This window comes from Pipistrellus hanaki (genome assembly GCF_964339955.1).
Source record: "Pipistrellus hanaki genome assembly, chromosome: 8".
In the NCBI taxonomy this organism is placed as follows: domain Eukaryota; kingdom Metazoa; phylum Chordata; class Mammalia; order Chiroptera; family Vespertilionidae; genus Pipistrellus; species Pipistrellus hanaki.
The window spans coordinates 77,215,670-77,233,755 of NC_140510.1; the positions used below are offsets into that span (position 1 = coordinate 77,215,670).

Below are 18,086 nucleotides of genomic sequence, written 5' to 3' on the forward strand. Positions count from 1 at the left end.
CAATCTCTAGTCAAGGCCATCTGGCTTAGAAATTTGGCTCCACCATTTTTCTTGGTGCCATGACCTGGGCCAGCTACTTACGTTCTTAGTTTCCTCATTTTCTCATTTGTAAAAACAGGAATATTAATAGCACCGATCTCACTGTGTCATGGTGAGGATGAAACAGCGTAGAGCATTGAAGGCACAAAGCAGGGTCTCCAGCTGCTCTCTTTGGTTGGTTGCCAATAAATACCTTTCAGGCAGTACGGCTCAAGGTCAGCGAGTATTGTTTTGTTTTGTTTTTAAACAGTACCATGACAGTGGACTAAGTATTAGTCACAAGTTGAATTCAACATAGAAAAAGGTGAAAGAAGACTATGATTATGGCATATCAGATATTTTCATTAAAACAAAAAACAGACCACTGGTTTCCCCCCAGATATTTGTTAATATCCAGATAATTGAAAATCTGCAACAAAGAATTATAAGTTTAGCTGAGCTTTTGATAGCCTGATTCAGACTCAATCACAGTCTTTAAAAATACAAAGTGGAGGTACAGGAAGAGTATAGATAGAACACACAACAGGAGAATATTGGAACCAGTGAAGACCTCTTTCATTAGCCATTCTAAAGAAGGGAATGCATTTACATTTCAATATGAGGTATTGAAGAAGAAAGACTTTTGACAATGAGGCATATAAAGAATTATGAAAAATCTCCAAAAAGAGTCCTCCCACAAAGGGAATGCTAATACTTCCAGCTAACATTATAGGACAGGTACTAGTTTATTGTTTTAAAATGCACAGTGTCAGGTAGTAGACAGGTAGTGTGAATCTCAGAGCTAATATTTATTCACTAGCTGTACAAACGGGCAAGTTCCCTAGCCTTTTCAAACCTCATTGCCCCCATTCTTAATACAATTGCTTGAATAAGATGATTTATAGCACATATGTAGTATAATATCTGATACGTAACAGTCACTCTATAACTGTCAATTTCTATTTCTTTCTTCACTGAATTCAAAGTAAGTGCTTGGAATCAAAGTAGGACTTTAATTAGAAAACTGAAAAGAGCCCTGCTATAGGATCAATTACTAAAGTGTTGGAGAACAAATATCAAATTAATTAGAACCCTACTTACATATTTACTATTTTCTTGCATGATTTATGTGAGATTCCTTGATTAAAGTTATTGGTGCTCTTGAGTACATGAAAATGTAACTTTTAAAAATACAATTGAACTATACATTTTCACAGTAAGAACTGTGAGGTATTTAAAAAGCCATAAGCATTTATTCACTGAGCTGTGTGCCAGACTGCTAGGCATTTCCTAGCACTTGGCTCCAACAAAATGGTTACAGGTGTCTTCTTATCCAGGTTACTAGGTGGTACAATAGCAAAAGACCTCACCTGAACTCTGTGGCACAGTGTGTTTGAATCAGGGAACTTAAGAAATCAATTTAGCAGCTTATGACCTAGCAAAAAGAATAGTGTTCTTGCCAGATAGTTCAGCTGGTTGGAGCTTCATCCCAACAGCCAAGGTAGCAGGTTTGATCCCTGGCCAGGGCATATACAAGAATCAACCATTGAAAGATAAATAAGTGGAACAACAAATCAGTGTCTCTCTCAAATCAATTAATAAAAAGATTTAAAAGAATAGAATGAGTAGAAAATAGTAGAGTAGAAAATCTCCAAAGTTGTCGTCAAAGTATTATTTCATGAAACAAAGTATTATTTCTTTCCAGTTCTGTATGTGTATATGTATATTTTGGTGGGTTGGGACAAAAAAATGTGAAGACTTCACTATATGTTACAAGGCTGAAATTTGTAGCATCATGCAGTGTTAAATAGTCAGTAAGACGTTCCCTGTCCTCATTGGCTTTCCAATTGAGGCATAAGGTAAAGATCTGAACTGGCCTGGCTGATGACCATAAAATGATGGGGGCAGAGAGGAACTTGAGAGCATTGGGCTTAAAAATATTGTTTCCTTTTTTTTTTTTTTTTTAACTGCTGGCCAAACTAAACATGTCTGTAGCATATTTGTTGGCTGATGAGAACATGTGACACTGGGTAGGTTATCTCATCAAAATGCAGCTTGCCAAATCTCAGAGACACGAAGGAGCCATTGTGTGGTCAAAAGAATGAAGGAAAACAGGACTTCTGTGCTTGGAAAAATAAAATCAACAGGGTTGTGATTAAAGTCAACTAAGGAAGTAGGTCAGCTGAACATTAATTAAATTGACCTGTAAATCAAAGATAACTTGACTCTCAAGTGAGGTATTTAAAACTAAAAGGAAGTATTTTTTCACACAGCAAGTTCTGACCATATAGAACTTAATTCAAAGAATTATGCCGAAACCGGTTTGGCTCAATGGGTAGAGCGTCGGCTTGGGGACTGAAGGGACCCGGGTTCGATTCCGGTTAAGGGCATGTACCTTGGTTGCGGGCATATCCCCGGTAGGGGATGTGCAAGAGGCAGCTGATCGATGTTTCTAACTCTCTATTTCTCTTCCTTCCTCTCTGTACAAAATCAATAAAATATATAAAATAAAATAAAAATTCAAAGAATTATGTTGCAAAGTTGAAAATAGGAGACTCAGCCCAAAGAGGTTAGCCTTCCCTCAGTTAGTGAAGTATTTCCTGAGTGCTCCCTGGGCACAGGACTGAGCTAGGCTCTGTGGGATAGGGGAGTAAAATATACTAGGTGTGCCGGTTAATAATAGCGGATTTTGTAATAAAAGATAACATGATAATTTCAAGAGAAACATCAAAAGTGTTTTATTCAAAGTAATGTCCATCGCTAGCTACACATTTCCCCATCTTTCAGGTAATTTGTGGATACCTTCCCAATAGAACTTTTGTTTTGAGGAAAACCATTCAGAGACCCAATTTTCAACTTCTTCGTATGTTTTGAAGTACTGCTCAGAAAGTGTGTGTGCCATCGATCAGAACAAGTGGTGATCTGAAGGAGCAAGGTCTGGTGAATACGGTGGGTGGGTTAATACTTCCCAGGCAAGTATTAACCACTTTCACCATGTTCTTAACTGGTTTTGAAGTGTGTGATGGTGCATCATCATGAAGCAAAATTACTTTGCCATGTCTTCTGGAACATTCTGTTCCTTTCATGATCAAAGCGTGGTTCAAATGGATTATTTGTTGTCGGTAGCAATCGGTATTAATGGTTTCACCTGGTTTTAGAAGCTCATGATATATTATACCACACCTTCCTGATCCAAACAAGCGCAGAGCATTGTCTTCTTTTTGAAGCAATTTGGCCTTGTAGTTGATGGTTGACCTGGATCCATCCATGATTTTGTGCTTTGGGATTCTCAAAACAAATCCATTTTTATGGCCAGTTACAGTTCGATGCCAAAAAGACTTTTCTTTCATGCCTTTGAAGCAACATGTTACTGAGGACTTTTCAGTTTTCCATTTGTCTTTTGTTCAGCTAATGTGGCACCCATTTTCCTTTAAAATCTTTTCCATTGCTTATAAATGATCGGAAATTGTTTGCTGAGCAACATTTAATCTTTCTGCAAGTTGTTTTTGAGTTTGACATGCATCTCCATCCAATAATGTCTTCAAACTTTTTAGGTTGACCTGGATGTTCTGTCTTTCACATCAAAATCATCACTTTTAAAGCGTTTAAACCAGCGTTCACAAGTATCTTGAAATGGAGCATGTTCACGATAAGTATACGATAACTTTTTCTTCAAAATAAAATAATGAATTAAGACTTCCCTCAAATGCTCTTTTTTTTGGTGTGAAATTCGACATTTTTAAGTGTAAAAATATGTATGATGTTAATGCCTTCAGCAAATTGGACATGTAAGTTTGTTGTTTTTTAAAATATATTTTTATTGATTTTTTACAGAGAGGAAGAGAGAGGGACAGAGAGTTAGAAACAACAATGAGAGAGAAACATTGATTAGCTGCCTCTTGCACACCCGGCACTGGGGATATGCCCACAACCAAGGTACATGCCCTTGACTGGAATCGAACCTGGGACCTTTTAGTCTGCAGGCTGACGCTCTATCCACTGAGCCAAATCCGTTTAGGCTGACATGAAGTTTTGAAGCTTATTGTCAGTATAACAAAATAGCATACATATCAAATCACATATATATCAACATATGTATAACTCCATATATTGAAAAAAAATCCACATTATAGTATACGGTACACCTCATATACTATAGTATATATAACACACAGTTGTGCATAGGGGCATACCATCTAGTTGCAGAGATAAATAACATCAGGAAGCCCTTAAAGAAAAAGAAAGGGATCATAGGGAAAAGAAGGGCAGAGAGAAGAGAGAAGGTTGCTGTGGGTTGGAGGAAACCAAGGCTCCAACTTGTTAACCAAGTGACTATGGGTTGCTCTCAGAGCTCTGAGTTTCTTTGCTCCTAAAAACCAGTGAGAGTGCTTGTGTAGATTCAAGAAAACACATGAAAATCTTTAGCATAGTCTTGGCACATAGGAGATACTATGTCGGTATTTGCTGAATCTAAATGGGGAGGATTTTTATCTGGGTAGAGGATATACCATAAGGTACAGCAGGAGTGAGCATGCCTTCTCTACAGTACAGCAGGGGTTGTTTGTTGAGAAATGGTAGGAACTAAGGAAGTAGGGTAAGTCCCAATTAAGAGGACTTTGAAAGCCAAGCCAAAAAGTTCAAACAGATATAACAGCAATAAAGAACCGTTATTTGTACTTAAGCAAAAAGGATCTTCTGCTATTTAATTATTCAAAAAGCATCCTCTCCTATTTAATTATTTCCCCCATTTTGTTGGACATGATCGATTGTAACATCTGTTCTTCAAGGTAACTTGGCAGCTGTTAATTGACTAACATTGTTCTTTGAGTTTTGTTGTCACTGTAGATTGTTCTAGAACATAAGAACAAAAGATGTGCTGGAATAGCTTTCATAGTACAAATTTCTTTCAATTATAGAGGTGTGGGGAGGGAGAATCATATTGACCAACTGGGAAGAACCAAAGTATTTATATAGTTATCATTTTCGTTTTCTCAGAGATTTCTACAATGATGTTTTTATATTTAAATGTATAAAGCAAGAGCAATTAAGTAATTTAATACCAACAGAATTTATACTTTAAATGGGGAAAGAATGGGCCATCTCGGTTTGTGGTAAGCTACACAGATGCTTCCTGTTGCTCTGTCCAGAATGATGTTAACATTAACCTCAAAGGAGTCCGTTAGGCCAGCCTTGAGGTGGATGGCAAGTACTGTGTTTCTCTATGGTGGAAGGAGAGAAGAATTGTTACCCAAATGTACGAGCAGCAAAGTCAGAATATTTCATACAATGAACACTGATGATGTGATGTATGGTTATTCAGTCCATATACAATAGTATATGTCTATTTCTCTGAAATGAAGCTAAGAAAAAAATTATAGTGAAAGAGACGATACCACTAGAGGCCTGGTGAACGAATTCGTGCACGGGTGGGGTCACTTGGGGTGATCTGCAGGGATTGGGCCCCAGCTCATGGCCTCAGGCTCACAGTCCCAGCTCATGGCCCAGCCTCACAGCCCCACAGCCCTCCCTGGCACCCTGCCGTGGCCTGGTGCTGCCCCCTCTCCTGCTCCACCATCCCACTGCGGTCCCACTCTCGTCGGGGCCCATCAGGGCCAACAGTGCCTCTTCTGCCGCCCACTGCCAGCGCCATGTTGCGGGTGCCCACTATGTTCCACACCATCCCTTCATGGTCCGTGCACATCATAGTGAGCGGTCGAACTCCTGGTCAAATGACCGCCCAAGGGGTCAATTTGCATATTAGGCTTTTATTATATAGGATTCTTAGCTCCTGCAAATACAGGCAGGCCCTTTCTACCTATTGGAAGGGAGTTTGTCTTGTCTGAATCAGTCTGTTCAAATAGTGTGTTACTGAGTTCATTTTTGCTTCTATCTTGATTTCAGTTCAGAAAACTTCTGAAATGTTTATTCTTTCAAGCTGTTGGAAGATTTTGTATATTTATAGTTTCACATGCTAACTCCTTAATCCAATATAATAAAAGCCTAATGTGCAAATTGTCCCCTCAACCAAGAGTTCAACCGGGAGTTCAATGAGGAGTTCGACCAGGGGATGGGCCAGCCAAACAACCACCCGCAGGCCCTTTAAACCCCCCCCCCACTGGCCTGGCCCGATTGGCCCCTATTGAGGCGGGCTGGTGGGACCCAACCTGTGCAGGAATTCACGCACTGGGCCTCTAGTTTTAAATAAAAATAAAAAGCAAACATCTGCACTGACTGGGTGGTTCAGTTGAAGCATCATCCTGTACACCAAAAAAGTTTCAGGTTTTATTCCCAGTCAGGGCACATACCGGGTTTTGAATTCCATCTGCAATTTGGGTGCATACCAGAGGCAAACAATCCATGTTTCTCTCTTACACTGATCTTTCTCTTTCCCTTGCCCTCTCTAAAAAAAACAATAAAAACACATCCTGGAATGAGGATTTTTTTTTAAAAAATGCAAACATCAACAACCACAAAAAGTCCCCCCAATGTAGTAAATTGTCCAAATTTTCATTTTTGGATTGCATCCATCAATAGTACTTATTTTCATTAATTTATACTATTGCATCAAAATGATTACAATTGTGAAGCAACCAAGTCTTCTAAAATACTCCATCTCTTCCAAAATTAAACTATTTTAAAGGAAAAGAAAATTGGAATTAAAAGACAAGCATAACTTACTATTTCAGCAAAGAATCTTAAAACACATCACATACTTTTCGTGTTACCTAACAATTGGAAAAAACAAGTCCTAGCAAGTGAATTGCTCAAGACTACATTGACGAGCCCAATTTTAGAGAGAAGTAACTTGAGGTGTGTTTTGCTGTAAGTTTTGTTCTTGTTAACGCCACTGCAGACTCGGATTTCACCAGTTTACTACTAATGTCCTTTTCCTGCTCCAGGCACTGCCTTTCCTGTCTTTCTGACCTCCATCTCTTTGAAGAGTTCTGGCCAGTTATTTTATAGGCTGTCTCTCAGTTCAGGTTTGGCTGATGTTTTCTCATGATTAGAGGAGGCACTCTGTTTTTGGCAAGGAAATTTCAGATGTGATGTGTCCTTTTCAGAGCATCCTAAAAGTATGTGATGTAGATGTGTTATGATGAGTTGAGTAGGTTTCTACTTCTACCATAACAAACCACCATAAATACCCACACACCGTTTCTGGAGGTGAGAAGTCCAGGCAAAGTATGGCTGGACTATCTGTTCAGGTTCTCGTCTCACAAAATCAAGGCCAGGATGCACCTTACCTGGGCCTCATCTCCCCAGCTCGTTCAGGTTGTTGGCAAAAAGCAGTTTCTTTTTTTTTTTTTTTTTTTGGTTTCAAATGTTCCCTTTATTATATATGAAATTTCCATATGTACATAATGCCATTTCTGGAATTTGTATTTTATTTACTTTTTTTTTTTTTTTAAATCAATCTTTATTGTTCATATTATTACAAAGGTTCCTCATTTCTTCCCCCCTCCACCAGGTTCCCATCCCACCCTCTGCCCCCTCCCCATCCCCCATTGTCCTCATCCATAGGTGCACAGTTTATGTTCAGTCTCTTCCTCCCTCCCTTTCCCCGATAGTAAATCCCTTTTCAGATAGTAAATCTGTTACTTAGCATTTTCTCATATCAATAATACCTCCACATGCCCAATGATACACTTCACACAAAAGACATTTCCAAATAGGTCAACCAGCCTCATCCAGGCCCCACCCAAGGCACTCACAGATCAACACCCCAGCGCTATACTAACTCAACACATCCAGATCTAAGCCTTCATCACTTGATTCAGCAGACCCTCAAGTTCCTGCAAAAGTTTCCAGCCATGTCTGAGAGGCAGCCTTGGGGCGGGGGCAGGCGAGGAGCGAGCTGTTTTGGGCCTGGCTGCTCCGGGCCTGGCCTCTGTTGCTCTGGTTCGTTCCACAACCAGCTGCTCCGGGTCTGGTCACTGCCGCTCCCGACCTAGTTGCTCTGGACTTGGCTGTTGCTGCTACAGGCCTGGCCGCACCCGACCCGGCTGCTCTGGGCCCGGTTGCTCCGGTCCCGGCCACTCCGGGCCTGGCCGCTCCCAGCCTGTCAGCCGCTGCTCCGGGCCTGGCCGCACCAGACCCAGCTGCTCCGGGCCTCGCCGTTCCCAGCCCGGCAGCTACTGCTCCGGACCTGGCTTCTCCCAGCCTGGCAGCCGCTGCTCCTGGCCTGGCCGCACCAGACCCGGCTGCTCCGGGCCTGGCCGGTCCCAGCCCGGCAGCTGCTGCTCCGGACCTAGCCGCTCCCAGCCTGGCAGCTGCTGCTCCGGGCCTGGCCGCACAAGACCCGGCTGCTCCGGGCCTGGCCGCTCCCAGCCTGGCAGCCACTGCTCCGGGCCTGGCCGCACCAGACCCGGCTGCTCCGGGCCTGGCCGCTCCCAGCCTGGCAGCCACTGCTCCGGGCCTGGCCGCACCAGACCCGGCTGCTCCGGGCCTGGCCGCTCCCAGCCCGGCAGCTGCTGCTCCGGACCTAGCCGCTCCCAGCCTGGCAGCCGCTGCTCCGGACCTAGCCGCTCCCAGCCTGGCAGCCACTGCTCCGGGCCTGGCCGCACCAGACCCGGCTGCTCCGTGCCTGGCTGCTCCCAGCCTGGCAGCCGCTAAAAGCAGTTTCTTGGTTATCAGACCAAACAGTTTTGCTGGCTGGCAGCTGGAGATCACTCTCAGTTCCTAGAGCCGCTATCCAGGTCTTGCCATGTGGTCCCTTCATCTCCAAGGGCAGCAGGAGAATTGCCCTCCTGTATAATCCCTCTCACATTTTTAATCTCTGACTTCTAGACCCAGGTTTTAACAGGCTCGTACGATTAGGTCAGGCCCAAAGCAATTACCTTCCTCAAAGTCAGCTGGGTCACTAATGTACATAATCACAGGCTTGGAATCTGTCACGCTCACTGGTTATGAAAGGCACATATAGCAAAGGTGGGGGACAGGGGAGGGAGCAGTCGTTATAGAGCTCTGCCTTCCACACCAGTGACACTCACTCGATGGTTTGATTAAGCTGGTGTCTTCTGGGTTTACCCGCAGTAAAGTTGTGGTTTTCCATTTATAACTTTAAAACATATTGGGGGACAGCCCTAGCCAGTGTGTCTTGGTTGGTTAGAGCATCATCCTGTGCACTGAAAGGTGGCAGGTTCGATTCCCAGTCAGGGCACATACCCAAGATTTGGGTTTGATCCCTGGTTAGGGTCCCGAGGCAACCAGTTAATGTTTCTCACATATTTCTCTCTTTCCTTCCCTCCTTCCTTTCTCTAAAAAACAATATATATATATATATATATATATATATATAGAGAGAGAGAGAGAGAGAGAGAGAGAGAGAGAGAGAGAGAGAATTTGAACTCTGCAAATGTTCTATTTCTCCTCAAACTTTCCTATACTAACTTTAACTTTCATCAAAGGAACTGTGCATTCTCCACTTATTTATTGTTTAATTCATTGCAGACTCATAGGTATATATCTTATTTGGGGAGTTATAATTCAATACTGTCATTAGCTCTGGCCAGTGGGAGTTCTTTCAGGTTCGCTTCTGTGCCCTTTTGACATGCCCCATCCTTTTTGAGCACTTCGCTTTCTGACATCATAAGATGCTCTAGATTCGTTTGTGTGTTGTTTGTCTGTTTTCGGAGATATGAGGTTCATGCTTTCTGTTCCTTAGATTAAATTGTACTTGTCCAGTTAAGCTCATGCTGCTTTTTACTTTGTGTGTTTATGTGATTTATAAACCCAGTCTTCCCATTTCTTTCTATTCCTACTCCTCAGATCTTTTACTTCCCATTGGTTTCCATTATTGCTGCGGCTCCTGAGCTCTCTTTAATCTGCCTCTAAGTAGAGCTCTTCCCCAGTATCCCTTTCCCCCCGTTTTGTTCTTGCGTGCATTCTTTGACCATCTCAGCAGTTCCATCATGTTGAACCTCCGTCACTCTTGTGCTCCAGGTGCCATCCTGATGCCCGCACATTAATGACCTGTGAGCACACTACATGCTTGTTCTCAAACTGAACTGTTGTAGGTGGTGGGACAGCACTGGGTGATAGAATTAGGACAAATGGTCCGGGTGGAAGGAAAAAGTTTTAGTTCTTAAACATTCCAAGTCCAAGGATGGGAGAAAAATGAAACATTAGTTTGGAGATTTGTAGCCAAATATATAAATTCTGGATCCAGTTCAATTTATAGGTGAAACATAAAACTTTGAAGGCAATTAGTCTAATAATAACAATAGTGTATTATAGAGTCTATTGGAACACAATTACCCCCTTAAAATCTCCCTCAAGTTTTATTAAAGAGCTAAATTTAGGTCAATTTATTTGCTGTATTAAGTCCAATTTCAATTTGACCTGGTTATTTGCCTTGCTCTAGATTCATTTGTATTTTTTCCTGACCCAAACCCAAACTAAATCACTTTTCCAAGGATAACTCCAGTTTTAATCCCAGAGAACTGGAAGTAAATTTTAGTTTGTGTTGGCTACAAATTCGCATCTCTGTAGGTTAGGTACAGATTAATGAATGTATTTATTTCTACTTGCTGTCCTAACAAAGTACCACAAATTTATTACCTTATAGTTCTGCAGATAAGTCTGAAACGGGTTTTGCTGGGCTAAAATTAAGGTATCAGCAGGTCTGCTTTCCTACTGGAGGCTCCAGGGCATAATCTCTTTCTAGTCTTTTCTAGTTTTTACCTGCCTTTTTGACTCATGATCCCTTCCGACTCTATAAGCAAGCAGCTAATCTCCTCTTACTCTTGTCCTGACTTAGTCTTAATAGAATCTTTCTGATTACGACCTTGTGCCACACAGATAATCCAAAATAATCTCTTTATCTCAAGATCATTAACTTAACTGTGTCTACAAATCCTTTTGCCATGTGAAGTAATATATTCACAGGTTCAAGGGATTAGGACATGGACATGTTCGGGGGCCATTATTCTACCTGCCATGTGAATATATTTGGAAATATTCCTTTAATAATGGGTCTCTTTTTACTTTTTATTAGCCCAGTCACTTTTGAAAAAATTGCAATCCTTTTGCACATTTGTCTAAATCCTTCATAAAAGTAAATGTCAGTAATCATGCATTAGTAGTACATTGATTTTGATTATCCTCCAGAAACAGTGAAGAACTTCTGTTGATCCATCTGTCTGTCCTTCATTTTGTTTGCCCCTATCATTTTTCAGGATCATGCCCAGTTGTAAAAGCAATGATTATAATTTCCCTGCTGTCCAAATAACTCAGTTTATATAATCTATATTCAATATATATAAAATGTTCTTTCTCTTGGCTATGATTGTACATGTACTTTTTATTCATTTATTTATTAAGCAAATGTTTATTGAATATCTGTGCAAGACATTGCAATAGGTAGTGGTAATGAGTAGTAAGATATATAATAAGTCATGATTCAAAATATGGGGATATTGATTTTAGTAGCTTAACATCAGAAAGGAATTCAAGTATCTAATATTTAAATATTTATTTTCTGTCTGGGAGCTTGTTTCTAAAACCAAGATCTCCCCATTCTTATTACTTTTAACTAGAAATAAAATTTTGATGTAAAGTATTAAAAGCTATTTAATGATTTCTTTTCTAGTATTAACCTATAGATTGGTTGCATAGTAAATAATGGGCTTCTAAGTTTGTATGTATTCTCATTCTTTCTTTTTGAAGGGTGAAATAACACATATTCAGCAGTTACTACATGCCCAGTGCTTTACACAAATTACTCACTCTACTAGGGCCCCAGTGCACAAATTCGTGCACCGTGAAAGGAACTGTGGGCCGAGAGGCTGTGGTGGGCGCAGGGATGGGTCTCAGCCCATCCTCCGTGCCCCTGCCCAGCCCCTCCTTCTGTGGCGGCCCACTCACCTGCTCCACCATCCCACCGCGCCTGATGCCCGCCTTGTTCCACACATGCCCTCTGGCGGTCAGAGCACATCCTAATGATCGGTTGTTCGGGTTGTTCCGTGTTTGGTCTGTTTACATATTAGCCTTTTATTATATAGGACTAGAGGCCTGGTGCACAAAATTGTGCATGAGGTGGGTATCTCTCAGCCTTGCCTGCACCCCTCCATTCTGGGACCTCTTGGGGGATGTCCGACTGCTGGCTTAGGGCTAATCCTACAGACTCCAAACCACTCATCTGCTTGCCTGCCTAATGTCCCCAACTGCGCTCCCCTGCCGACCCCCCAAAAAAAACAGCTTTAGAGGAGCTAAATTTAAATTTAAATACACCTTTTTTGAGCACTGGAGCAACATGAACTGTGAGGAGAGAAAAGAGTAGCCAATATTTTTTATGTATGTTTGGTGGTGGGTTCAGGGGAGAAAAGAGGCCTGGGAAAGAATTATGGGCCCGATAAATTGAGATTTGGCATCTTTTTGGTCACTAACTGTATAGATATGCCTTACTACACCAGAGACTCTAGCAGAAACAATAATTTCTGCACCGTTTATTGTGTGCAATCGTGCTGAGTCAGAGGGTGAGTCAGCCCTGCTCTCCGGGAGGGAGGTGCTCACGCGGGAAAAGGAATGGCCTCTTCCTGGGCAGTCAGGCCAATTTAGGAAAATTCCTTGCCCAGTGACCTAATCAGTAGCTTGGTGCCTGAGAAAAATTAACTGTTATTCCCAGGGGTGAGCAGTTGGCTTGCTCCACTCAACCTTGAGAATCAGGCCTAATTTCAGTTAACATCAGAATGCTCAAATTTAAGAGCACGTTGGGCACTGCCTAGGGAGAATAGAAGAGGCACAGCCCTCAACTTGTAGCCTTAATTGTAAAGCAATAAGGAAAATAACAGGCCACTGTGTTAGAAGCATAGAAGCTCCTAAAGTCTGTTTGGTGGCTCACTTAGCATCAAGTTTTCCGCCCCCACTTTAGGGCGGTTTTTCATTTTCCTTCTGAAAATTGCTTTTCTTGCACAGGGACTTAATTAAACTACAAAAAATGAACAGAAGAAACAATTCCAACAAAAAAGATCACAGTGGAATAAGATATGGACTCTCGACTCAAATATATTATTAAAAATGATTAGGTATCTTTTCTGGCAATCAATAGGTTTCTACAGGGTACCACACTTTCTAAAATTACTCCCTTACAAGTTATTTGTCCCAATATTCTAGATTTGGATGAAAATCACTCCGGTTTTATCAATGCGCACAATGAAGGAAAGGTGCAGAATACATGAGATGACTGACAAACTTGAACCTGTTGAAAATATACCTTATGTATACACTGGTGGCCCGGTGCACAAGATTCGTGCACATTAAAAGGGAATTAGAGGAAATATTTCAATATTGCTATTTGTCCTTTCTCTATAATAGAAGTATCAGAGATTAAAGAAAATTAGTAAAATGTATATGAAAATCTCCCTCATGTCAGAGTCTGGGGCATGCTGCAGGACCCAGAGTCAAGTCCCTGCCCACTAACATACCTTGAAATAGCAAGAAACCCAGACCTGGCAGGCACCACCCCCATCAAGTCCTGCATGGTGAGGGGTGCAGCCTCAGGTCCCCTGTCTAGTCCCACTGGGTGTGTGGGGGGGGTGGCGGGGGCGAGGGGAGTGCAGCCTCAGGTCCCCCGGATCTGGGGCAGGGGGCATGGCCTCAGAGGGTGTGACAACCATTTGCTTATTAGCTCTTTATTATATAGGATGGGAATGATGTGAAAGGAAAATGACAGAACATTAGAGGCAAACCACAGAAATATAGAGCAAACGGAGTAAGGAACACATCCCATCAAAAGGTTTGAAGACAGACAAACACACAGGTGGCTAGTAAAGTGTAGGATAAACAAGGAGAGGTCATAGGTCAGAGTATGGGCACACACAGGAGTTTTGCGAATATTCTAATTTCCCAAGGGAATGCTGTGGCCCAAGGATACACCTCCTCACTCCAGGTTTGCAAGTACAAAACAAGCCCCATCCCATGAAAGGGTGTGGCTGTTTTGTTCCTTCTAAGCAAACAGTAAACATTTCATGCTTTATGGGAATTGAAGTTTGTGTTTTGGGAACTACGGGGAAGCAAATATTCTATTATTAACTTTATACCTGCAACACTTTACTTCAGATAAAAACCTGGTTGCACCTTAGCCAATTTGGCTCAGTGGATAGAGCATGGGCCTGCAGACCGAAGGGTCCCCAGTTCCTTCCCAGTCAAGTGCATGTACCTCGGTTGCAGGCTCTTGGTCAGGGCACATGCAGGAGGCAACCAATCAATGTGTTTCTCTCACACTGATATTTCTGTCTGTCTTTCTCTCTCCCACTCTCTGAAAATCAATGAAAAAATGGGTGAGGATTAAAAAATAATTTTTTAAAAAAATCTGGTTGCTTCTAGTCTTAGAAGAAGAAGAAAAGAAAAAAAAAAAAAACAGGCAAAAAAATTTGGCCTTTATTCTTGGCAGGGGAAGTTGAGGTTAATGGAATTTAGTCATGCTTAACTGCTCCTTTTGGACTTCCAAAGTTATCCCAGGATTTCCCAGCAGCAAAGCAAATGCTTCTGTTCTAGAACAATGTGCCAGGGTCACCTTACCCCTAGGAACATGTGGAAAATCCAAGAGTCTTGGAAGAATGTAAAGACCTCAATAGGTTGTTTCCTGTTCTATTTTGATCTTGTGACTTATTACATCCTTTTTTTAATTTAGAAATAATTTATATGAATAATGTATAGTATACTATCTGTCAGGGAGGTTACCTGTCCTGAAGAAGGTAAATCCTGCAAAGTGAAAGTGGAACAGAAGACATTGGGCTCGACTACTGTAATCAAATTGTGATACTAAATACGTTACACGAAGACGACTACTTCATTTGGACTTAGGACCTACCCACCTATAGCAACCCAAGATGGATAATCTATAAGCAACCTAAGACTAATTTCCTCCTATAAATAGCCTTATTCCACGAAGAGCATTGCAGTTCCTATGTGCCAAGTATTTGAGCTATATTTAGAAGCTTAAAGAATTTGAGACAAAGGGAAGGGCCTCAAAGCTTTTTTTTTTTTTTTCCCCCCCTAGGAGAGAAACGTCAATTTGTTGTTCACTTATTTATGCATTCATTGGTTGATTTTTGTATTAGCCCTCACTGGGGATTGAATCCATAACCTTGGTGCATCAGACGATGGTCTAACTGAGCTACCTAGCCAGGGCCTAGCTCTGTCTATATATGTGATAGGGGAGTTACCAACTCTATATTGGATATAAAAGCAAGAGAGTTGGGTTATGTGGTAAGTAATCAGAAAATAGTTATAGATTAACTATTAATTTAATTTTATAGTTATGGTCTATTTTATTTTCTCTGTATCTTCCTCTTCATCACTACAGTACATATCACACAAGGCCTCTGTCCCCCAATATCTACTCTTGTGAAGGTTTAATTGTCCCCCAATATCTACTCTTGTGAAGGTTTAATTCTTTGACCCTCCTCCCATCAAAAGGTGGGATGTGTTTCCTCCCCTTGAATATGGGTGGGCTCTGAGACTGGCTTGACCAATGAAGTATAGAGGAAGTGATAGTATTTATGTCACTTCTGAGGTTCAGTCATAAAAAACCTTTAGCATCCTCCTATGTCTCTAGGAATCTTTTTTTTTAATATATATTTTATTGATTTTTTACAGAGGAGGGGAGAGGGAGAGAGAGAAACATCGATGAGAGAGAAACATCAATCAGCTGCCTCCTGCACACCCACTACTGGGAATGTGCCGCAACCAAGGTACATGCCCTTGACCGGAATTAAACCTGAGACCCTTGAGTCCACAGGCCGATACTCTATCCACTGGGCCAAACTGGTTAGGGCTCTAGGAATCTCTTGTTCCTGAAGCTCTAAACCACCCTGTCAATACAACTGTCCTGAGACTGTTATATTGAATGCTCTGGAAGATAATCCCATCTGAACCTGTCTTCCCAACGTTCCAGCCCAGGGAGCCAAACGTGAAGTTGCTATCTGGAAGACTGAGTCCTCCACCCATAGTTGCTCCAGTCCTCAGCTATTACTCATCCCCAAACATCTCTGCTTTCTGTATTTTGAACCCATGCAACCTCATGAATAAAACGGTTGTTGTTTTACACCACTAAGTTTTGGGGTTGTTTGTTATACAACAAAGGTAACTAAAACACCTTCTTTTAGAATCTGTGTGTTTAGGTAGATGGCTGGCTAGTTAGAGGCTATATTTCCTAGCCTCCTCTCTTAGGGGAAGGTGGTTATAAGTCTTGCCTATGGGATGGGAGTGGAAATGAAGCAATTTCCAAGTCCATAAAACAGTAAGTGGTATGCTTCCTCTCCCGCTCCCCCTTCTCTCGGCTGAGACAGTGACAACTGGAGCAGCTACCTAGGATCCACAGACATTGCCTTTGGCTGTCACAGGTTAGGTTCCCCAGGCAGCAGACTCGGCAGAGTTTAGAGTTCAGAATATTTAAAAGGAGTTTCCCAGGGATCAACACCTAAAGGGAGGGGAAGAAAGCAGGAGCGGCAAAGGGAAAAGCTAGTTTGCAATTGCGGACCCAATGACAGCCTCAGCCAAGCCCACAGAGAGCTCAGGGACTAAAACAGCCCTTCAGAACTGTTCCCCTTTGGGTCTCAATGGCCTTTATACTCCCACTTGTATCAGTCATTGGATATGGGTCATCCTGTCCTATGCTTTTGTTGTTATAATTACAACATATTAGTTGTCTATTAGTGAATAACAACCCAAAGCTTAGTGACTAAACCCCATGTTCATCATCACAGTTTGTGTGTAAAGGATTCAGAAATGTACAGGGTTGCGTAAGCTGTTGCCTGAGGCTTCAGTCATCTCAAAACCCAAAGGATTCCATTCACTCACTCGGTTGCTGACAGGGCTCTTCCTTACCACTGGCCTCCCTCCTCAGGCTGCCTAAGTGTCCTCACAACATGGCAGTTGGTGATCTGAGAGGAGAGAATCAGAGTCCAAGACAGAAGCCACCGTCTTTTTAAAACCTCATCTCAGCAGGGACATCCCTAAATGAAATCGGTAAGACCAGCCCACACTCAAGAAGGGTTACATAAGGATGGAATCCCAGCCAGCAGGGACATGGGGGCAGGCTCAGAGGCTGACTACCATGCATAGCATGCACACAATTTTGGATCTTGCCTTTTTCAGTTTTGTTTTGCTACATGTTCTTCATTTTAAAAAGTTTTAAAAATTGTGGAAGCGGTATTTTTTAATCCCCCCCCAATATGCCCTCATCCCCCTATTGTGTCCATGAGTTATGCTTATATGCATGCATACAAGTCCTTTGGTTGACCTCTCACCCCCCTTGAAAGCAATATTCTTATAAAAAATTTCAAATATGTAAATGATACATGTCTAATATTCTTTTTTTTATGCTCTCCTATTAGTTGAAGAACCTAATCTGCTGAAATACTTCACATCTACATAATATACATACACACAGATATATAGTATTATATATTTAATGTTAATATATCGTGGAGCCCTTTTCATATCACCATGTAAAGATCTGGGTCATTCTTCTAAATATTGGCATATTATTACACTAAAAATACGTTAAGCAGTCTCCTATTGATAGACATTTAAATTTTTTATTTATCTAACAAAAGATGCAAATGTACATTCTTATCCATGTTTCTTTGCAAAGTCATGCTGGTGTAACTTTAGGATTAATTCCTGGGAAGTACAATTCCTGGGTCTAAGAAATGCACATTTAAAATTTTGATGGATATTAGTGTATGACTGTGTGTCTAAATAATGGCTAACATTGAGTATCAGTAAATTTAAAATTTTTGTCAGATCCAGCCATGGCCAACACTGAGTTATGTACATACCTGTATTAGACTGTTATGACATTAGTGTAATTACCTTTAGCTTCTTGAGGCACCAAATTAACAGCATTTCTTTTTGTAGTCCTAGTACTTAATGTTGTACTTGACACACAGTAGACACTCTGCAAATGTTTAATAAATGTCAGAGTTGAATTTAAGGCTTTGAGAAATCAGAGGAGCTGGTTCAAACCATATAAAACATGCCTCCAATTTGACCCTAATTCTCTCTGGCCTCCATTTTCTCAATTATAAAATACATGTGTAAGACCAGATTTTTTTCTGCCT

General features: G+C 41.5%; 1 long non-coding RNA gene across 3 annotated transcripts in view; it reads left to right on the forward strand.

Moving 5' to 3' along the window:
* Positions 1-18,086, forward strand: part of LOC311626593 — a 29,280-nt gene that overhangs the window by 5,085 nt on the left and 6,109 nt on the right. For 2 of the 3 annotated variants that reach the window (XR_014795728.1, XR_014795729.1), the window contains exon 3: positions 3,573-6,458. The exons of the other annotated variant lie outside the window; for it this stretch is intronic. This is a non-coding gene — a long non-coding RNA (uncharacterized lncRNA). Of the gene's footprint in view, positions 1-3,572; positions 6,459-18,086 lie in introns of those variants that run through there. 3 annotated transcript variants of the gene reach the window in all.